Source organism: Peromyscus leucopus, chromosome 19, assembly GCF_004664715.2.
Source record: "Peromyscus leucopus breed LL Stock chromosome 19, UCI_PerLeu_2.1, whole genome shotgun sequence".
Lineage (NCBI taxonomy): Eukaryota > Metazoa > Chordata > Mammalia > Rodentia > Cricetidae > Peromyscus > Peromyscus leucopus.
The window spans coordinates 36,752,209-36,775,206 of NC_051079.1; the positions used below are offsets into that span (position 1 = coordinate 36,752,209).

General features: G+C 39.6%; 1 pseudogene; it reads right to left on the bottom strand.

Moving 5' to 3' along the window:
* Nucleotides 1-16,260: 16,260 nt before the first annotated feature.
* Nucleotides 16,261-20,882, bottom strand: LOC114694796 (annotated as a pseudogene).
* Between the last annotated feature and the right edge of the window lie 2,116 nt (nucleotides 20,883-22,998).

Consider the following 22,998-nt stretch of genomic DNA (forward strand, 5'->3'; position numbering starts at 1 on the left):
ACCACCTCCTCTGTGCCCCAGCCAGCGTTTAAAACAGACTTTATTCATGACGTTAGAGGTCTATGTGGATACCACCTTGTTGTTTTCAGTTACCTTTCCACCAAAAAAAAAAATCTATTGATATTGAACAACTTCTAAAGTACTAATATGGTCAATCCATATATCTTATTTGATAAAGAATCTATTCAAATCTTTTGGTCATTTTAAAATTAGGTTGACTGTCTTACTGAGTTATAAGAACTCTGCTTAAAGTTAAGATCCCAGCAGTTTGCCAAATGTGTTTTTAAGGTGTATTTTTCCAGCATATCTCCAACTTCCCATAGGCTCCCTTCAACTGCAACCCACCTACTTTCCATACTAAATGCCTGTCCTCATCACTTGATGTAGTCTTCCCATTGCACATCTTTACTTCTTCATGACATATTACCCCACAATACAGTGTTACTGACTGGAAACAAGTGTGTCTCAAAGTGAAATTCTCAACTAAGAGAAAAAAAAAGACTTTCCCTCTCCATCCATTTGATCTTTCCAGTGTTCCTCTGTCCTTTGTGTAGATCCAGATTTCTATCTGGTACCATGTTCCCTTTGCTCCAAGCACCTGTTATATCGTTTCTTGAAGTACAAGTCTGCTAGCGATGAATTCTTGTAGCATTTTTTTTTTTAATTTCTGAAGGAGGCTGTATTTCATCCCTCCCTCCTTTTTTGAAATATCTTTTAGGGGAATGTCAAACTCTAGATTGGACAGGGTTTTCTTCCTTTTAGAAGTGTAGAAATGCTCCGTGTTTACAGTTGGCATTATTGATGAGAAAAAGCCTGGTCTCTGTCTAATACGTTTTTCTCTGTATTAAGACATTTCCTCATTACTGGATATAAACAATTTCCCTGGGATTTTTCACAATATAGTTTTGTTTATTTGTTTATTATATATATATATAAATGTGTATCGTTTTTATCAAATCCAGAAAAATTCTGATCATTACTTTTCAAAATCACTTATATATTTAAAAAAACAAACAAACAAACAAACAAACAAAAACCTTTGTTTTGGGGCAACTTCGGGTCCACAGAGGCTTGCCAATCTACCCATCTAGAACACAGACTGCTCTGCTGCATCTATCCCTAGGACACTGTATGTGTGGACCCCAGTCTCATGAACTCTCCAAAGCTGTGTTTCCCTAACAAAGGGAAGAACATCAAGACCATATTGACAGAATCCCCATTCCTCTAGGCCCACTGGACAGGCACCCCTGTGACAATCGCGCTCAGACAGCTACTTTGAGCACGTCATCTACGTCAGGCTGGCTGCAAGCTCCGGCCTCTGGTGGGAGGCACAGGTCACTGTCTCCTCTCCCCAGTTAGTGCACAAAGCCAATGGCATTTGCCTTCCAGGACCATATGGCTGCCCCTACTGCTCGGGAGGACACAGGACAGAAGAACTGTCTAACCCCTTATCGTATAGCAAAATAAGGTCTGATATTGTTGCATCATATATGGACTTACTGACTTTGTTCTAGTCGTATTCACCCATCAACACTTCCAAATAACACATGCTAATTGTCCAAAATTCTTCGGAACAATGAGAGTTGTTCAAATAGACTAGAGGCTTCTAGTCTCTCACAGATTGTGCATGGTTTTAGAGTGTGCGCGTATATATGTACAGACCACTAAATCTTTTTTACTTTGCTTTGTAACACTTAAAGCAACTGTATACTGGAACATTCGTGAATGATCCCCAAAATACATTCAATGATTCCTCAATCGTCAAAGCATCAGCTGTTTAAAACTGTTTGAGCCTCCTCAGATTAATAGTCTTTATACAAAACTTATGTGAGCTTCTAATTATTTACTGATATTATTTATATCATTAATTATTCTTATTTACTAAAGAAGGGGAAGAATTCTTGAGACAATTTGATCATGAGTTATGAACACATTTTCTTGCTTTCTGTACCTACTAAATTGTCCATTAGTGTTTACACGTAACTTATGACATTCCTTCCAGACTTCAATATTTTATTTTTAAAGTTTTTACCACTGAGAATTGTTAAAATGTGATTCACTACTATGTGGATTTTTATAACTATTAAATTAGAATCTGCACCTTAAATATTGGTTATTTTACATTGTGATTCATTAGTTCTGTGTCTTTGCTTCCTTCTTTGAATTTAATGTTTTATCCATCTATAAGTCATTTTTATTTTCAATATTAAGACAGATGTCCATGTTATAAATATGCCCAACCTCCTTAACTACTAAAATTCTGATTCACTCATTTTGAAATACCACTGATTCTCCAGAAACCTGATTTTACTGGGAGAGCCACCCACGTCCTAATTTTAAACACTTGCTTTTTATATAACCCCGTGTGTGCCACTATGCTTCTATGAACCTCAAATTCATCTGGAATTTATAAAATAACACCTTCCTGCCTGAATCAATATGTGAAATTTGCATACAATTTAATGCAGATTCTTTCACAAAGGATTTCACACACAGTAGGAGCACAATGTTTGTTAGTTACTCTCTTCGGACCACCCACTCTGGATTTACACAATTTTAATTCCATAAGTATTCCTTGATAACATCTGTGCACTAACTATAACAAGTTTTCAATGGAGGTGTTTCCAGGATGTTTTCAAACTGGGAGTAGCAGTGCGTGGATGTGATATCAATAGTCTAGGAGACTGAAATAAGAGGATTAGAAGTTCAAAGCCAGCTGGAACAATCTGGGCTACAGAGGAGAACTCAGTTCCCCAACTGATGAATAAATTAAACCTGATGAAATTTTGTCCATTTTCTGTTTAGTTATTGAATTCCTACCTGCATGTTCTTTGCCAGTGGGCTGCACATAAATGGATGTTGATACAACTTTCCATTGGTTTTGTGTGTGCACATGCAATAACACGATCAGCATGCATCTTAGAGTTTGAGGAAGCCACTTTCTACTCAGTAGTCTTGAGTTGGAGGGCTACAAAGATCTTACTTACCAACCTTTTCCCTCTTGGCTGGTCTTTCAGAAATGTCTACTTTCCCCTCACTCTTTAAAGAGCCTCTAAAGGTACTGCACGTTCTAACTAGGCTGATAATGACTTTTGCCCAAGAAGAGTAACATTATCAAATGTTATCCTATCAAATTATTCCTATTAGTTCTTATTATGATTTAAAAGAATGCACAGTCCTGAGGGAACAGACCTTAAAACAGACAAGATGTGATTGCCAGCTAAAGGGCTAAAATACACAGTATAATGTTAAAATGTTGGGTGAAGATATGCAATTGGGTGCAGGCATAGAATTTTTGCCTTAGCAACAGTAGGAAACCTTGAAGACAAACATTGAGTAGCTACTTGTGTGTTTATATCCATGACAAATACTATATGTCTCGAGTGTCTGCAGCTGTACACATGAAACTTTTCTGTCCAAGAAAGGCAGTAGGATAGACAGGACCTGGATTATCTTTGGCATGGAAAGGACCTGGAATTAACCTTTCCATAGGCTTCTGTGTTGATATTTTATCTGTGTACCCTAATAAAGTTTATCTGAGGATCAGAGGAAAAAGTCAGCCACTATAATAAACATAGGGGTCAGGCAATGGTAACACGTGCCTTTAATCCTATCACTCAGAAGGCAGAGATCTGTCTGGATCTCTGTGAATTTAAGGCCACACTTTAATCCCAGCACTAACCATAAATGTCTGGAGGTCTGTACAGACAGACAGGAAGTAACAGAGCTGGGCAGGTAGAGGAAGTGTTGCAGCTGGGTTGAGAGAGGAAATGAGATGGCAGAACAGAAAGGCATATATGTGTGGGTATACAGGAAGTAGGTCTCTCTTTGGATGAGGATCTACAAGTAGTGAGAACATGGCTGGCTTCTTTCTGCGTTTCTGATCTCTCGGTTTTAACCCCAATATCTGGCTCCAGGATTTTTATTAATAAGACTGTTTAGTAATTTGTCTTACAGGCTTCTACTATGCTTGGGTCTTAGTAGAAAATTAATCAAACAGTTAAAGCATTTCTCAAAAGTCATAGGACCAGCCTATTCTCAAATGGCATCAGAATATATGAGCAAATATATAAGAGCAACAAATTCTCATCGTAAGTCCAAAGAGGAAAAATACAGTCATTGTATAATACAACATCAGACCTATTATTATGCAATCAAAGAATATTAAAAACTTATTTACACTCAGTAGAGAGCAACTCACTCTCATTAGTGGTTAACAAATATTTAAAGAACCCTGAATACATATAAGCCATATTAACATTAGCTACATTGTCATAATCAACAACATAAGTGCTTGCTGAGTTCTCACAAATCATGTCTCACACAGAAGGGCAAAAGTACCATCAGCCTTGGTGTCCATCTCCAAGGACACTCAGTCTCAAAGGAATCAAAGCCCCTCTGAGGAACAATGAGAGCATACAAGCGCTTTAGCATATAATTCTGATTGCCTACTTCATAAAAGCTTAGAGAAGTCAGATCTGCTAAAACTGAGTTTGCCGTAATAGAATTCTTGGAAGGGCAGGCATACAATGCAAGCCTTGAGAATAAGCGGGATTTCAGAAATTGCTGTAGGGTCACCCATGGACATGTGGTTCACAGATGTGTTTTGTTTGGCTTGTATGTCACAGTTTCAACATTTTAATTAGTTGCCAACATTTTAAATTAAATCTCCATCCGCCAAGCTTCGGCTATTTAATTACCTGCCTGGTTCCTGTCATGAGTTGAGTTTGCAACCCCTAATGTATGGACTGATAGCCCATTCTCATTGTCACTGGTGACTATGAACTTTTGGTGGAAATATTAGAATGATTTATTTTCTCCTTCAGTGTCATGAAGTTCGGCCTTGCTGCAATGTTAACAAGAGGCCATAAAAATATTTCTCACAGTAGTCCTTTGTAGAATCTGATGCCTAACTAGCCCAATTTGGACTGAATTCAAGGAAAAGTTATTTTTAAAAAGTGTTATTTCTCCTATTGTCCTGCCTCTATTGTTACACTTTTATTGCACTATTAGAATTTAACGAACTATATTTTATAGGCAGAGAAAGAATACTATGGTGGAATGCAGTGGTGAAATTCAGCACAAATAATCACCAAACCTGGCAATGAAACAAACCTTTCCAAAGAGATTAACTCTGGATTTGGCCCCTGCTAAAGCTGAAGGTGCTGCCAGTACGCATGTGGGAAATGATAAGACAGACACCGAAGCTTTTGTCTACCAGCTGTTATGATCATCTCCTAGTCATATCCCTTGAAAGGGAGATTGCAAGCCCTGAATTCTTGAGGACCACAACACTCAGCCCTGGGCACAAGAGGTGATCAACAGCTACTAAGTCACATACTCAGCCTGGGGGACACCACATACCAATCCTGGCCACATGATAGTTGCACTGGAGTATAGAATTGGCCCTGGGAAACTGACTTCATTTTGACAAAGGATGGGGCAACATCTGGTTCCACAGAAAGATGATACTGACTTGCTTGAAAAGTCTTGATATCTGGCCAGAATGGGAAGACAATAGCTTGAGGACAAGCTGATATAGCTATTAGTGACTAGCCAGGTAGGGAGTCTTTCTCACCAAGTGAGAAACTGACAACAGCAGGCACATCCTAGGAAGGCCCTGTGAGACCCTCTCAGTATTTGTAGGGAATGGAACTTCAGGGCTTAAGATTCAGCGATGTGTTAATCTACTTACCATAATACTTTAAAATCAGATGTGTCATGGGATCATTGTCGACTTGTTTTCGTTTCCTACACATATTCCAAGAAAGTGCTGATTGCTTTAAATACATGTATCTTATTTTCCAACATAAAACACTGCATTATCTCCTGTCTATTGTTTAGAATCCAGGCATACTTCTCTATGCCATATTTTTTTAAATAAATCTTCAAAGACCCTGTTGATATATTCAGACATACTGGTTCTGTGGTCCTAACCTCTTTGGTTTTCTCTCTTTGATCATTATTTTATGACTCTTCATAGCATTTATTTCCACAGCACCTTGGTTTCTTTGCCTTAAATCACCTTTTCATTATCAACAGATGCATCACACTCATTGTAGATACCCAGAGTTTGACACAGATATAGCCCATGTCTACAAAGCCCAAAAGGGGGAATAGCTGAAAAGGATACAGGGCCAGGAGCAGCATCTGCTGCCAAGCCTGCCAACCTGAGTTGATCTCTAGAACCCACATAGTGGGAAGTGAGAACCAATTCTCACAAGTTATCCTCTGACTTCCCGTTTTTGCCCCTTCCCCACACAATAAATATATAGATTGTAGTAAACAACAGCAAAGTAAAAGGAATGGTATAACTTATGAACTACTTTCCTGAACTCCAGAATGCATCCTGTATCAAGTTGCTTGCTAGTCCTTTCCCAGTTGGACCAGATGCCTGCGAACTTTTAGAAATTAATTAATAATATGCAATTTTCCTGAAAAAAGGAACTCAAGAAAGCAAAGACAATGGTGTTGAAAGTACAAACTGATCTTGAGGAGATTCTGTATAATTAAAATTACATAATCAAAATATGTGCTGTATATTTCCTTAATTTTTCATTTGATCTAGGAGAAACTTCTGTCTTATTTAATGCCTCAATTACTTCAAATAGATACATTATAGGATAGCATATATTTCTCAAAATGAACTATTCTCCTAGATACCATAAAACACAATTTCTTTTACATTTTTCATACTTTCATAGCATGTTTAACTCTTTACTTTCATTTTAGAAAATTACCAACTTCCATACTTTGAAAGTCTGTTTCTGTGGATTGTTTTGAAAGTGGAAACTATAGGAAACTTTCCAACTGTCGTAAGCATTAAGGATGCCCTGTTTTGTAAGACAGGCATTTTTCACCATATTATCTTCTATCTGGCCATTGCCTGAGTGTGTCTGTCAGATCCATTCTTTATAGAATCTTGATTCAGCAACACTGCGTCTTTCAGATCACAGTCTAACTTCTCCACAGAAGCCATACTGTGCTCACCACAGGATTAGGACTGCAAACCTTTCTTGAAATGACTCTCTTACAGAATATAAATTTAACACTTAAAAAAATGGATTACTGATTTTCCTAATAGAACTCTTAAATGGTCAAAAATCTGAGACAAAAGGCAGACAAATGTCCTAATGGAGGCTATTTTAAAAGATGATGTCACTTGGCCACACATCCACCATAAATTTTACTAGATTCTTTTTCAAATCAGAAAACATCTAAAGCTACCTAAAATACAGTTCTTTTGAATTAAAAAAAATTACAGAATGGAGTTTGTGCTTTGTTTAATTATATCTTTTAAAAGTTTATTATCATGTCAGGATTGTCAGCCTTAATAAAAAGAATTTACCTTTTTTAATCACAGAAGTGTTAATATATCTTTTTTGTTTTGTCAAAAGAGCAGGCAATGGTGTTTTATAAGTATCTGTATTAATCTTTCTTTCTCTAATACGCCTTTATTTAGCATTACAAAGCGAACAATTTCTGAGTGACAAATCACATTTACTAAAAAATAATGAGGAACCTGGGAAGTGCATCCTAGAGCTGACCCTAAAACTGAATGACGGAAGCACCTTGTTCTGCCTTGAGACAGGGTCTCTATATACAGCCCTGGCTGTCCTTGAACTCACTATATAGATCAAGTTGGCCTTGAACTCACAGTGATCCAATTGCCTCTGAAGGTATTAAAGGTGTGCACCACCATGCCAGGCAACAGATAGTATAACAACTCAAATAATTTGCCTAAAACAAAGTTTGGGTGAACATATTTTTTTTTCCTATTTTTGTGCATCCAAACATCAAGAGAGCCAGGAACCTTATTCTTCATGTTCATATTTTAGAATTCTCAGCAGGAAAAAGGTAAGTCAGTGCACTTTATCAATGGGTGTGCTTCAGTATGTGCTCCTAGTTTATGCCAACAATAATTAGAGCAATAATTTAATAAGATACCCTAGAAGCAATAAAATGTATTACTGTTTTCACTTTTCATAAGCATGAATGAGCAAAAGAATTTTTTTTAGAATATCAGTCATATTTTAATATTTCAAGACTGTTTGCCAAAGGGCATTCTTTCAACATTATGAATAAATATGCTCTTAATATTTCTTATTAAATTAATATTTAAAAGTTGCAGATTTTAAACAACTCATACTAGTTTCTAGATTAAGAGAAATACATAGAAGCTGGTCTTAATGAGAGTAAAGTAGGCCCCAAGAGTGTAACAGCTAAGCTGGTGTACTTCTAATACAAATATCAATGGAAGAAAATGACATGAAATTAAAGTACCTATTAAAAATTAATAGAATATTGGAAGGAAATTTTCAACCAACTATTCTGATAACATTTTAGGCTACTTTAGGAGGAAGATTTTATTCCTTGTGTTGGACCCCAAAGGTTAGGGTCTCAAGTGGGTGCCCCAAGAACCCAGACTCCAGTCCAGTTGATGCAATAGCAGGAGGATTTATTAAGCTTCTGTACAGAAGGGCTCCTTTGCTCCCAAGAGCAAGAGTCACATCTTACTGCAGCCCCATGAGGGCTTATAAAGGAAAAACCCACAAAACTCACAAGATTACAATTCCCATACAATTTTGTTTCACAAGATTACGGTCTGGTTACAGAGTGATCACAGAGGGGGTACAGTTACATCAACGGGCACATTCTTCCTGAAACCTCAAGGGGAGGGTATCAAGGCAGGAGTGGAGTTTACACACAGGTCACGGTGGTCCTTCTTGGAACACCTGCAACTATCCCAGTCACAGTTGAGCACATCTCTTAACAGAAATCTTTTTGCATTGTTATATGGTTGCAGGGGAGATTGAACAATGGCTGAGTCAGCTTGCTCTTGGAACTAGATTTTTAGTTTCTCATTTCCTGGTGTTTGAAGTTTCTCCTTTCCTGAGGCTTGGGGGTGTAAGCCTGAAGGGCTAGGGTCTTTCACTTGGTATACACATACACATAGCACACACACAAAAAATCAGACAAATTTAATTACTGTAAAAATAAATAAGCTAAAAAAATAGAAAAAAAATGTAAAGCCATCTAAACATAAGGTAACATTGCCGTCATAAGCACATATGGAAAGATAAACTCCTTGAAGATTAAAAAAAAAAAAAAAAAAGGAAATTAAACCTTAACTTGCAAGGTGTATTGTTCCTGTTTTTGGTCTCACAGTATCCCTCCTTGTTTGTTTTACAGCTTACATTCTTACATGATTTTTTGTTTTGTTTTGTTTTATTAAAGTCATTTGAGAATACTTAACAATGCACCAACGTATCTAAGAAGCTTTGCGGAAAATATTCTCTGCCGTCTTCCACCTTCAGGAGAGATCTAACCCTGGAGGACCCTTGTTGCTTTTTTCTGAAGGTATTTCCATAAATTTGTAAACTAGGGCTGATGTTAGGCAGCTTCAAGTCATAAAATAAAGGCCTTGAGTCTGCTTAGGATGGTGTCAAAAGATAACTCATACTAGATTAAGCTGGGACCCCAAAAGCCTGACCTGACCAGTCTTCTAAAAATAGCCATTACCATTGTTTTTATACCCCATTCCTGCTTCATTTCACATTCTATAGAACATGAGTCATAGAACTAGGCCCTGATTGAATCATTACCCAAGAAAAATAAATCTTTATAAGTGTATGCTGGATATATGAAAAAATATATGAAGAATGTTCAAAGACAATACTTCAAAGGGAATAATAGCATTTTTCTCCTATTAAATAAGAGTCTTTAAAATTTAAATATTCAATACGGTTAAAGTAAGAAGGAGATGCAGTTTTCTGTAAACATCTGTGGAAAGATGTGTCTGAAGAAAAAAAGTATGTAAATTGTCATATAAACTGAGAGTTTCTTTAACAGATATTTTTGACTGATTATTCTATGTCAAGAAACCATATTCAAGAAAATAATTCCAATGTAGCTCCTAGTTAACCAAAGATATTTATCATGGCATCAATGATAACAGAATAAAATTAAAATAATATAAAGAAGAATAGCAGCTGCATATTTTTTCCATTCATGTGGTCAAATATAACTCATCGCCTAAAACAATAATTTACAAACAATTGAAGTAATGTGAAAAAATATGAATGCTATAATGTGAGCTATTAGAAGGGTTGGATATAAAATTACTTGCAGGATAGACTATTAAGGAAAGAATTAAAACACACATTTCTTAAAAGAAGGAAATATATTAGAGTGCAAATAGTAACTATTCATGAATGTGAATAAATTTAATTTAAAATAATTTTCTATAATTTCCTATAAATTGTGGAAGAGGGCGTGTTAGTGACTTTTCTATTGCTATGATGAAATGTCATGATCAACTTTCAGAAGGAAGGGCTTAGGGTTTAAGAGGAATAGAGTCCATCCTGGCAATAAGCCACGGGCATGACAGCAGGAACAATGAGCTAGTTCACATGCTGAACCACAGGACAAAGAAGGAAGAGCAAACTGGGAATGGTGCAGAGTCTTTAAACTCTCAAAGCTCGTCTGCCTCTAGTGACAAACTTCCTGCAGCAAGGCCCCTCCTCCTACACTTCCCCAAGCCTAGAAAAACTGGAAATCAAGACTCTGCCAAGGCTATAGGGGAAATTTTCTTATTTAACTCATCACAGTGAGCACAAGCGATAAAATTCTCACATGCTCTCAGATATCTTTAACCCTGCTACAGGACTTTTTCATAAACTGACTGAGCACATGCTAGTTGTCTTATTCGTCTTAAGTGCTTTGTCAGGATACTGTTATTGCCAGGCATGGGTCCCCATCAGAACAATTGACACTATTTAAGCCACTGACTATGTTAAAACCTTCTCTCCCTAATTACCTCAATGTGCTTCAGGCTAGCTATTGCTATGCCCAGACTGTGGGGACTCCCAAAAGACCACCATGGAGACCAAACCCATACGCAAAAGCAAAGAGCCTTTATTTCAAGCTCGAGCTTGGTCTCTCTGTTAGTCTGATGGAGTAGTGAGAGCAAAGAGTGCCAAGCCCAAGTGGGGTCAGGGCTGAATCATAGTAGAGGTTGGCAGTGAGGAGATTTCCAGGGTTTGGGACCCTGACTGGCTGACATTTGTCTAGCGGTGTCTTAGCAAAAGGGGAATAGGTGCGTGCTGGGCTCAGGCATCTGGCAATCTCATCTAATTTTACCTAACCATTGAAATGTTTAGAATGTCAGGTACGTCCCCATAGATAATGGACCTCCCTGGGTGGGGTCAGTTTATGGATTTTCCTGGATCTGGATGCTGCCTGTCAGTAAACCAAAACTCAGCGCTACTTTTTAGCTGGTTTTTATTAAGCCTGTCATGGCAGTTGTGTGGCTAAGCTGCCCTGGGCCCCACACTATCTATCATCCCTTACTGTCTTGTAGCTGTTACATACTATCTTCTCTGAAGCATTCAAGAGCCCAAGATTATGTCCCAGCAGACTCTTTCTTGGTCATATATGAACACATCACTTCTTTCCTATCCCCTGGTCCCATTGACCTTGGCATCAGCCTGCCCTTTGTTCCTGCTTTGGACTTCCCAGCTCTATAGTGTGCTTTTCTTAGGAGCTGTCAACATTGCTTTCAATGCCCTGGCAGGGGTGATCTTTCCTCATAGCTCATCTGGAGAGCAGAAGACAGCAGGTTGTGGAAGAAAACTCAGGAGATCCAGGCAGGACTGCTTAACAGCTTAGGCTTTCAATTAATGTGTACTCATTTGCATAATCTCAGAATACCCCGTGTGGTCTGAGAGTTCCAGAACTATTTTTGCACCACCACTGGGTGTTTACCTTCTTGTTCTTTGCTTTACAGACTGTCTGCCAATCCTCCACCTATGATCTTGAAAAATGAGCAAGATTTTATAGAGTGGACTTGACAACAAAAGTCAACCAAAATTTAGCAAAGCAAGGAATAACCTATCTTCTTCCCACTCTTTTTAAATGTATTTTAAATTCACAGATTAAAATCACATGGTTCCTCTTTCTCGATGACACCTGAAGTACATATATACAAACTGCAGAATGGTGAATCACCATGGGCTTACCACCCATCATTATCATTGGTGGTAGGAACAATTTGTCTCTTAGCATTTGTCAAGAAACAAAACCATCCTATGTTCTGTTTTATGACATATAATGACCAGGTTCTTCTAGGATGTGACATATGCACTTAGGGAGCTTCTTTGTAGAAAATCAAAGTGTCCATCATTTATACACCAGACATGAGTCAATTGGAGCTTGGCTGAACCAACCAACATAGAGCAGCAATTTTATATTTTATTCTATCTTCCATATGCCTGTTTCGCTGTACCAATTAGCTTCATCCTCTTGAGTAGTTGAGAGTACAGGAATATCTTTAACAAACTTTGCTGAAATAATGCAGAATGAAATCATTCTATTTTTTTCTAAGTTCTTGCTGTGTCATGAGCCCACTGTAGGAAATCTTCCTTGCTCGTCAGTTCCACATTGTGCTCATACTCGGAGCAATAAGTGGATTTGATGACTTCCTGACAGTTGTGCTCCGGTGCCTTTGCTGCACCTATCAATAATTAACTACGGAACCTACTGCATTTGCATATTTAACCTACCCTCCAATGCTTTCTGTCATGCCACATTCTACTATCAAATACTTTTCAAGGTCATCTGCACACAGTAGAGTTTAATAAGGCATCAAACAAGAACACTGTACATCTAGAAGCAGGCAAGTTTACCAGTATAATCACAATACAACCGTATTGTAATGACTGAAAACTCATCATTCCCAGTGGCTAAAATAGTAAGCCGAAGTTAAATGTATCAGAAACAGAAACTATCAGTCGTATATTTAAATAGTATTCAAAACTATGATCATTGAGATTTTATTTCTATTTTAACTAGGCAATTTAGTTTGACTCTAGTGGTGCTTTTCAATGCACTGAGAATTTAGGTATGGTTTCAGAGAAAGAAATCCACAGTAAATTCCAGGGTGTTACCAACTAATCATGTCTTCACTTTCTTCCCTGTCCTCTCTCAGAAGAATTCCCATGTCTATAAAACTAAGCATAATGAGTAGAAATCTTAGTCACTTGCATCACACTTCTATATTCATTGTCAAATAAATTTATTTTTAAACTAATTTCAACTTACTCGATTTATAGTCATCACTGCTTGTCAGTAAGTGATAACATTTGGCTTTCACAGGTTCATGAAAATTACAGTTGTTAAATTTCAGAGCAAAGTTTTGACACTGGAATAAAAAATTAGAATAAGAGACAAGGATTGTATATGCTAAAGATGACCTTTCATTTCATCATAGGACTGGGAAGAGGACAATCTGGTCACATTCTCTAGGTCCTTTTTGAGGAAGAATGGATTGAAGAACTGAAGGTGAAGGTTTGCTTCTCAGATTTGAAAGACTTTAAGACCAGGACTAAGAGTCTAATGTGTAGTGCAAAAGGGAGGAAGAGACCAGGATCCAAGACCCCTAGCCTGCAGTCAACACCCTGCTCAGATATTGAAGTCTATCAAAGCCTTAAAAGCATCATCTCAGGAGCCCTCTGGGTTTGAAATGGCTGCTGCCACACAGGTCTCCATGAGAGCTGGAATTTGAGAAGTGAAGTACTTTGTGCATTCTTGGGACTTTCCCCAAAGCCAATGGGAGGCTTGTGTTAAGAAGTCACATTCTTAAAATTTGCCTGCAGGTTACTCTGCTCCCCACCCTGCAGTTCCTGCAGGAAAACTTCTGCCTTCCAGTCTTTGGTTTCTCCTCTTGATTGCACCCTTTTCTTTCTGAAAAGGTAAAATCATTGTCTTGAACCCCTTCTCCAAAAACAAAACAAAACAACAGCAAAAATGCAGTTGACTCTTCCATGGAATTGCACTGTTTTCTTTTTAAGCAAAGTCCCTTCCAAAGAAATCTGGATAAGCTATACTTGACTTAAGCATATGTTTTCCAAGCAGTTTTGTTCAATTATCTGAAAATTTATTACCACTCTGCAGTCTTAAGTGGCATCAGCATACATTTTCACTATAGAACTGTCAAAATATAAAATGGTCTGCCGTAGAACCTAATAGGTAAATAAAGTAACAAATCCAACTTCTTTTTCAAAGGGGCAGTACAGTCATATTTTAACATGTACTTCTGATTCAAAATAATAATATCTTACTAAGTACATTTGTAGTTTGAATGCCTTATTTACAGGATTGCACATTATTTTGGTTTAGTTAGGGGTTTTTATTACCGTTATAATCAAACCCATGAATAAGGAGGAGAGATCTATATAGCTGGCAAGGAGCTATAGTGGGATTACCTGCCCAATAGAACTCAGTGGTATTGTGAGGATATGTAAAATGCCCCAAAGTATTGAGGGTCATGTCAAGCCGACTTCCATCAACTCCACTGGATTGTGACAGTGATTTTGAAGACAAAGACATTTTTGTTTGTTTCTGTTACAAATGCACATCTTTTTCTCTTCCATATCCCTTTTTTGTTCAGCTTCTGAAATTGCATGTTAAACAATGCATCTTTCCTTGGGTTACTTTCTGCTTGTGATTCAACACAATCTGTTTCTTGAGGCAACTACATATGCCTCTGGCTTTGTTCAAGGCACATAATGGCATCTATTCCATCAAAGAAGCCTACCGATCAACACATGGAACAGAAGCTGGTGAGGTTGCTCAATGGGAAAAGATGCTGTCAGTGCAACCTTGAAGATTTAAATTCAATCCTCAGAACCCAAAAAAACACAGATGGAAATAACAGACACCACAAAGTACTTTCCTCCATATACATATAATGGTACACATATGTGCACACACACCACAATAAAAATAATAATTTTTATGAAACACTGGACAGGTTCATTTTCTTCTAACAGGTTATATTATATCAGAGTTCAATAACATAAAAATAATTCTGACTTTAAATAATTGATCTATGTATATTAGAAAAAGTTATAATAGTGAGAATGCACTTTTAGAATATTTTAAAACATTGAGGGGAGCCTTTTCTTTTTCTTTTTCTAGCCTCTTCTAATACATGTAAAAAAAAAAAAAAAAAAAAAAAAAAAAAAAAAACTAAAGAAATAAGAGGAACTGAACACATGTGATTCCTTGTAGAAGTCTTTTTCTGTCCTCCATGTAAATTAAGGACTAATGTCTGCTTAGGTCTGGAAGGGTTCAGTTCCCACTTACCATCTTCAAAATGTCTATATTGTCAGTTACTATTTTGAAAACCTTTGAAGTCATTTTGATAATCACAGTTTCTCTCATTAGTGGGCACACTGACAAATTATCATTGACATATTTACACTAGCATTGGCATCCCCTGACAGCCAAGATGTTGGAAAACATACTTGAGCAACAACTTGTATAGAAAGCAAAGGTTTGCCATCTGGCTGTTTGAGTTGAATGCTGAAGAGAGTTTTTTGTTTGAACTAGGAAGGACTGAGATTTCTGCCTCATTCAGCAAAGCTCACAAAGCGAAAAGTTCCATTACATGTTATGGAAATATTTCCCCTGTGTTGAAGCCATGTTGCTTCCCAAGAAGAAGCAAATAAACTCTAGTTCCATGGCATTATGAACCTTCCTTAGGAACAGTCAGCCCAAGTCTCCAGAGACACTGTATATTATCTCAAATGTTCATTCCCTAAAGGTTTGTGTATTTCAGAGAGGCTACATATGATGACTTAGTCATGCCAGGTTGCTACAACAAACATCAAATACTAGTGACTAGCAACAAAACATTTATTTTTATTTATTTTTATTTTTATTTTTTTTTTTCGATAATGTTGTTTAATCAGTCAAATATACAAGTTGAATTTGAGGAGCATGTCTTGTCTGGGTGATGCACAGTAACCAGAGGTTTCTTGAAATGACAATGGGTAGGGTTAAAAATGGCCACTAGCCCTGACCAGGTGGGTGGGAAGGGGGCAAAGCAGGTCAGAGAGGAGAGGCCTCATTGGACGGAAGTGGCCAGGCACAAACTTTGGACCCTTGGGGCACAGGCTTCCTGACAGCCCCTCTGAGTGAGCACCCAGACAACGATCTGGGCTGGTTGTCATCAACTCCCACATCAGCTGCCTACTGGCACTATCCCCCTACCCCCAACGTGCAATCTACTGGACAAATGGAATCTCTTTGCCCCACTTCCCAGGCAGCCCCCAACCAGGGTTCCAAATTCTAAAATCAGCAAAAACATTCAAACGGTTATGTATGAAATGCTGTCCTGCATCTTTCTATCTCAAAGATAGCAGCTGCCCCTCCCCCCAGGCCCCTCCACACCCTCTGAATGATTTCTGTGCCAAGATGAAGAGGAAGCCCTAGGCCATAGGGGCTCCTGGCCATGAGGGGCTGCTGCAGCGGCGCCAGGGCACAGGGTGGGTGAGACACGGCAGAGGTCCTAGGCATGGCCCAGTTCCTCGGCATCTCCTCCCACAGGCCAGCTTACTTATTCAGGGAGAGTGACTGCATTCGTTTTCCTGACAAAGTTCAATCATCTTTTGCTTTCCTCTTCTCTTCTTTCTTTCTTGCTGCCTCCTCCCATTGTCTCCGGATGATTGCCAGCCAGGCAAGATCAGCCTTGGCCTGCTCTGTCTTCCCAGCCAAATGCATCTTCATGTAGCGCTCTTTTGCTTTTTGCTTCTCAATTTCTTCTCGTTCTCTCCTTGAAAGTTTCTTTGGCCCATCCAGATCCAGTTATGTGACCTTTTTGGTTGTCTGTGCCACCCGGTTGGGGTTCTCAATGTCAATGAGCCCTTCCACAACTTTTCATTTTTGCTGGTAGTCATCATCTTCATCCTCACTCTCATCTGAGTCTAGAGACTTATCCTTTTTGGGTCACCCGAAGCGCCATCTCCACCTTCTTCTTGTTCATCTTCTTCGTTGACCTTCTGCTTCTCAGCCTGTAACTGGGCATCGTTCTCCTCAGGGCTTATATACTGCCTCACCCAGCCTTTGTGGCCTCCCTTTCTACCTACCTCCTTTAGGCATCTCAGCTTCGGCAGCTGCAGCGTAGTTAGTGCCTCGAACTGACCTTATTTTTATTTTTTAACATATCTGAAGGATAGAATTTTGAGATCAAGAAGCCAGCAGGTTATCTTATGAGACCTCCCTTCCTGGTGAGGTAAGCATGATGTGGGGAAAGGGTTCTTTGTTTATTCTCATAATTGCATCAAGAGACTCCACAATTATGACTTAAACTGCTTCCTAGAGTCCACTCTCTAAATATTATCTTATTTGAGATTAAAGTTTCAATATAGTGTCACTGGAGTTACCTCTAGTCCCGCCTGGGCCCACAGCCACTCAGACCCAAATAAACATACAGACACTTACATTATTTAAACTGTTTGGCCTAATGGCTCAGGCATCTTGCTATCTAGTTCTTATATCTTAAATTAACCCATTTCTATAAATCTATACCTCGCCACATAGCTCATGGCTTACCGGTACTTTACATCATGCTTTTCATGGCGGTGGCTGGCAGAGTCTCCTAACTCAGCCCTCCTGTTCCCAAAATTCTCCTCTCTTTTTGTCCCACCTATACTTCCTGTCTGGCTAGTAGCCAATCAGGACTTTATTTTTTAACCAATGAGAACAACACATTCACAGCATACAGATATCCACAGCAATATAGGAATTTTGGGGGAGAGACTAACATTCAATTCACAGAGCACAGAGCCAATGGAATAAATGGCATACACTGTGGAAGTCCTTAATGCACTGCCTTTTAGCTATTCACATATCAAATATGGCACTGCATCATAAGAGTAAAGAATGTTAACTTAGGAAATTTAATATCTACTAATAATAGAAATCTCTTCCTAATTGATATCTCAGAGTTCCACAGTTTTAATCTCAATTTTGTGTTCTTTGGTAAGTTACTTAACTTCCTCTTACACAATGTTATCATCTAAGCCTGATTATAGTAATAAAACTTATCCTTACAATGTCAGGTAGCTGGGATTAGCAGGCTTAGAAGTTGGACTCAACCTCATGCTTTCCTGGTAACTCTGGAAAGGGCAGTGTTACAACTGCCCTCTATGAGACTGAAGAGGTCGTTTCCCTTGGTTTCCTCCCAGAACATGAAAGAAGCCCCTGTTGCTGAAAGCAATACATACAGACCCAGAACTTGGAGAAATTGAGCTAGAATTATCTCGGGAAGCCTCCTCCATGAGGAGTAGCTTTCACAGTATTGGAAAGTGTTATGCAAGCTGCCAAGACAAAGAACAGCCATGAGTCCTTCCCAGATGGAAAGCCTGTGAACCACAGCAATGACTAGCCCATAAACATGTCTCCAATGGCATAACAGTGGTACTTATATCTTCGTGTTAACCAACAGAGGGGACATCCTGAGTTCAAGACAGAGTGAGGAGGATATGGAAGGAGTTGGAGGGGAGAAAGTGGATAGAAATAAATATGGCAGTCATTTATGTAATTCTCAAAAATAAAAAATTTCAATTAAAATAATATGATATGGAAAAAGTGGAGGTGTCAGAGCCTTAAAGAGTCCCTAAAGAGGCCCATTAGTGAAAGTTTTTCTCTTCTGGCCAAGAGAATTGGAGTTCTACCAAATGCCTGGGTAGAAGCAAGATTCTGATCTGCCCCAAAGACTATTTGTTCTTTTCATCACATCACATACTATTGTTCTTTTCCTTCAGAGTTAATCCAGCCAGGCCTGCTTATTACCTGACCAAAAAAGTGAAACTCACAAAACCTGATTCACCTGAAAACATGCTAAGGTGATGGGGAAATAATTATCCCCTTCATGAGACTGATGCAGTCTCCAGTCTCCTCTTCTCTAATGTAACTGATGGCAGGTCATCCTTTAAACCTGCCTGCTTTTCCAAGTTCTAACTCAAAAAGTGTAACTTTCCTTTTCTTCTCATTAATCTTTTTTTACAGCAGTCAAAATTCTAAGGACGCTTACTCCAACACTCTGGACCCCACCAACACTCTGGACCCCACCCCCTCCTCTGAGGCCCATCTGCTTTCTGTCCAACAGCACAGCTAAGTCTGTCTTTGAGTTATCGCCCTCCTCCTGGCAGCTGCCGAGATTTACAGCTTGCCCGCCCTGTCACTCTTCTCTCAAACTCTAATAAATTAGCTCCTAGTCTTCCTAATGATTAGGTTTGAAATTCTTTTATTAATGAAACTAAAAATCCACCAAAAAAGCCCCAGTTTTGTTGGTGATAACAGAGTTGTTTTGAGAAGTAATAGTATGTGTATAAAACACTTGAAACAGTTTTTAGTAACTGAGGCTTTTAGTAACATATTTTTGTTGGATTTTATCGAGACACCAACTTTCTATTTGCACAGAGCCATTTCATATAAATGATGTTGTTCCTCTGACCCATTTTCTGTCTTCAAGATTTTGAGCTCCCAAAAAGTGGTGAAGGTGTGTGTCTTGTGGGAGCCCACAAAGATTTCCTAGTTAGATCTGAGATTGCTTTACACAGCAGGGCTGTATTAGGGGATGGCTTGACCATGTGCATGGTCACCAGGTGTCTGAGATGGTCTGCCCTTGGTAATGCTGTGGGGAGGTCTTTTAACCCTGGGCATTCCTTTAAAAGCCCATTGGCAGCTACAGTCAGGGCCTGATGGATAAGGATCCAGGCCCTCCTGAGGCTATTTTGTGTTTCTGTCTGTCTCTCTCCAGCTATATTTCTATCTAATATATCCTGCTGCTACTACTTAAGAGTACCCTGAGGAAAGGCAGGGGTGGGATGGTCCCCACATCTTCTCCATCCTTAAACTTAATGCCCATCACCCTGGGAGAAGGCATACCACAGACTCCGCTCCAGACACTCCCCAGCCCACTCCGCTCTACATCTTTCAACTAGGAAGACTATGGAACTAAGTCCAGTTGCTCTTCTAAGAAATGAAGCAAAGCAGAGTGGCACAAAGAATCAGATCAGTAGGTGCTGGAAGGTGGTATCAGGACACGGCATAGAGAGATCTAGAGTGTGGGTATCAGAATAGAAATGTAAGGAATGTATGAAGAAGGGAAGCACAAGCAAGAAAAAGCAATTAGGAGACAGTGCAGAGGGTAGAGCAACCTGCTAGAAGTGGGACAGCTGCTCTGTAAGAAAGCAAAAGACAGGGCCCAAGAATGGCTTTCCAGCCCTACCTAATGAGACTTGACATTTCGTTTTATTTAATATTTCACATGCAGAACATCCTCATTCCCGATCTTCCCAGTCAGCACTCTAATTAATGGATTATACTTATGAGGGATTTCTGACAAACTATAGTAACTATGGTTTCTTATTTTGTATTTTTGATCCTCTGACTCTGGGGATCACATGGAGCAGGAATGACTAAGCATCCTATGGCTGCCTCCAGGTAGTAAATAGCTCGCCTGAGGCATGCCAGTCATACACACACTAAGCAATCCAGATCCGGCAATGTGAACCACTTTGTAACTCATTCTCTAAACCCGTGCCGGTGACCTAATCACCCCCAAGAAAAATAATTGTCATAAGTAAACTATGCCAGAAATAGATGTACATATTTGTGTCTGTCCACAATGACAGAATTTATTGGACAGCAATAGATTCACGAGGTTTAGCTGTTTTGATGACATTTTGTCACATAATTCTGCCTACACTGGTAACTGGCTGAGGCAATGTAGTCTCTTTTATTACAGTCTTAACTAATATTAACTTTCATAACACAGCACAAAGTATATTCATAACCATAGCTAAAAGGAGATGAATACAAGTTAAAGAGGTTCTGGTAGAGTTCCGAGTGTTTCAGAGAACACTGAGAAAGAGATGTATTGATAAAATACTGAATGGAGCAAGTGCTGGGTGAGAGCTGCTGCTAGAACTGTTGGAGTCGGGGTTTGAGAGCAAAGCTGTTGCAGCTGTGAGTGAAAAGCTGAACCAGGTTGAGAGAACAGGAAATAGCAGGTTCTGATGCAGGCCCATGTCCAGACAGGTGAACAGGTGAACAGGGAGCCAGGCAAGAAGGCTGTTTCAGCAGAACTGAGCCATGACAAAGCTCCAGGGACACTTGGGAGGCTTCTGATTATTGGTCCTTGATGCACAGACCAGGTATCAGATGACGGATTGGTGGGGCTAGGCCACTTCAGTATCAGGTGTCCAGCACTTTGGAGGGGCCCAAGGAGAAATCACTTCTTTCTTGCCCTAACGTGTCCAATGAGTTCTAAGCCTGCTTTCCCTGATATTATTTTAATACACCCACGTGCCTCCACAGTTCCAGTTCACCTCAATAAACTCATTAGAGTGGCTCCCTTTCTAGTCATAGGAATGGGTCCACCCACAGGGTATGGTGAGCTTTCTCCCTCCAAGTGGAATCAAAAGTTGCTTGTAAAACAGAGTCCTGAAGTTGGGAAACTACTGTTCTAAACAATATGGAGTAGCTTAAAGCAGGACCTTGTCTAACATCGACAGTCATATAATCAAAACAGGTCCTACAGCCCAGAAGCCAGTACAAGTACTTAAACTATCCAACTTTCAAGGTCTTTGCCTGGCTTTACCTCTGCTTCCTGCAAGAACGCTGAAGAATTCAGCTTGAGTTGAAGAAATGACGCAGTGGGTAAAGTGATTGCAGTGCAAACTTGAAGACCTCAGTTTGGATCCCCAGCACCCGCATAGAAGGCTGTTTGTCTTTAATCCCAGTGCTGGGAGGCAAAGACAAGGAAATCCTGAAGGATTGACAATTAGCTAGTCTAGCACAATGAGTGAGCAACAGGTTCAGTGAGAGACCCTCACACACATACATAGATACACACACACACACACACACACACACACAAACACACACACACACACAACACACACACACACACACAAACACACACACAGAGGGAGAGGCAAGGAAGACATTCAGAGTCAACTCCTGGCCTTCACATGTGCACACATGTGAACGCTCGCCTGCACAAACACCCTTCATCACAAACCAAAAGGCTTCAGCTGACCAGTTTACTGGTTCCTTCTTTTTGCCCATGAGATTCCTACTTCCTCATGAGACCCTGCAAGGCAGGATGCCTCCACTTTTAGGGACTGTACCTATAATAAAAACTAATGTCATAATAATTTCTATGTTTGTGTGTATTACATACCTGTGGGAGCCCATTTTCAGGTTCCTCGTGGCTTTACCCAGCAGGTCCTCGTAGAGAGGATGATTAGGACCACGGGCCTGAGTGCAGGTGTCTGAAATGGTCTACACTTGGCTGTGCTTGGGGGGGGGTCTTTTGCTCCACCCCTTGGCGTCTCTATAAATACCCTGGGACAGAGACAGTCAGGGCTCATTGGAATAGGTTCCAGGCCCTCTTGAGGCTATCCTGCATTTTCTATCTGTTTATCTCCACAATCTAAATCCTTCTATCTAATATTTCCTGCTGCTCACACTCAAGAAAACTCTGGGGAACTGTGGGGTTGGTAGGCAAATGCCCCACACTTACCTAACTAAAACAAGTGCTACTACTATGTATCAAGTATGTGATGATATCACATAATTGAAAATGGTGGGTGACTTACATTCAGATTAACGGTGTCAGAGACACCAGAGTATAAATAAGTGATTTCTGATTGTGAGAATCAGAAAACACCTCTAGGGAGACTTGTGTTTCCAAATTTGTGTTGAATGACATGCAAAATGTGAACAAGACTGTAAGGAAGGTTGGAAGCAGTCAGTAAAGGGAACTGATGAAGCATAGGTTGAGACCAGTTGGATTATAGAAAGAAGGACCATAAAGACCTGAGGAGGCCAAGCCTGGGGGAAAGCTCAAAGTTAGCTTCATAATCATGCTGCCTTTTTTATTTAAAAAAACAATATTCATTTTACAAACCAACCACAGATCCCCTCTCACCCCTCCTCCGACTCCTCCCTACCATCCCCCCGAACAACCTCCCATCCCTCACCAAAGGGGTATGTCCTCCCATGGCGGGGACATCAGGACCAAGCCCCTCCCCACTGCATCGAGGGTGAGCAAGGTATCTGATCATAGGTAATGGATCCAGAAAGCCAGCTCATGCACCAGAGATAAATCCTGATCCCACTGACAGGGACCCCTCAAAC